Consider the following 896-nt stretch of genomic DNA (forward strand, 5'->3'; position numbering starts at 1 on the left):
GCCCAAAAGAAATGTATGATTTTTTAGGCCATATCGCCTGTCTCTACAATGAGGCTGATGTAAGAGATCAGACCGTTTATCTTAAAATGTTGATAGCGTTTTATTTATTCATATTATAAGCTCAACAATGCACACTTGGTTGTAGGCTACGTGGGAATGTTCTAAAAATGCAATTGCGGGAAAACACCATTCTCAAAAGCCTACCGCACATGTCAGCGATTTCATGCGACAGAGATGAAAATATCAGTTAGAAATTAAGAAAGAGGGGAGCTCTAAAGATGCATCAACTAGCATGGGTTACTGACAATGCATTCGGGAAAGTATTCAGACCCCTTGACTTTTTCCACATTTTGGCACACACCTGTCTATATAAGTTCCAACGGGTTGACAGTGCATGTCAGAGCAAAAACCAAGCCATGACGTCAAAGGAATTGTCCGCAGAGCGCCTAGACAGGTTGAGTAAAGGGTCTGAATACTTATGTAAATGTGATATTTCCTTTTTTATATATATATAAAAGCAACACTCAGCAAAAAAAGAAATGTCCCTTTTTCAGGTCCCTGTCTTTCAAAGATAATTTGCAAAAATCCAAATAACTTCACAGATCTTCATTGTAAAGGGTTTAAACACTGTTTCCCATGCAACACCAAAAGAAAGATGCCCAGGGTCCCTGCTCCTCTGCGTGAACGTGCCTTAAGCATGCTTACAAGGAGGCATGAGGACTGCAGATGTGGCCAGGGCAATAAATTGCAATGTCCATACTGTGAGACGCCTAAGACAGTGCTACAGGGAGACAGGACGGACAGCTGATCGTCCTCGCAGTAGCAGACCACGTGTAACAACACCTGCACAGGATCTGTACATCCGAACATCACACATGCAGGACAGGTACAGGATG

This window comes from Oncorhynchus kisutch, linkage group LG17 (assembly GCF_002021735.2).
Source record: "Oncorhynchus kisutch isolate 150728-3 linkage group LG17, Okis_V2, whole genome shotgun sequence".
Taxonomy (NCBI): Eukaryota; Metazoa; Chordata; class Actinopteri; order Salmoniformes; family Salmonidae; genus Oncorhynchus; species Oncorhynchus kisutch.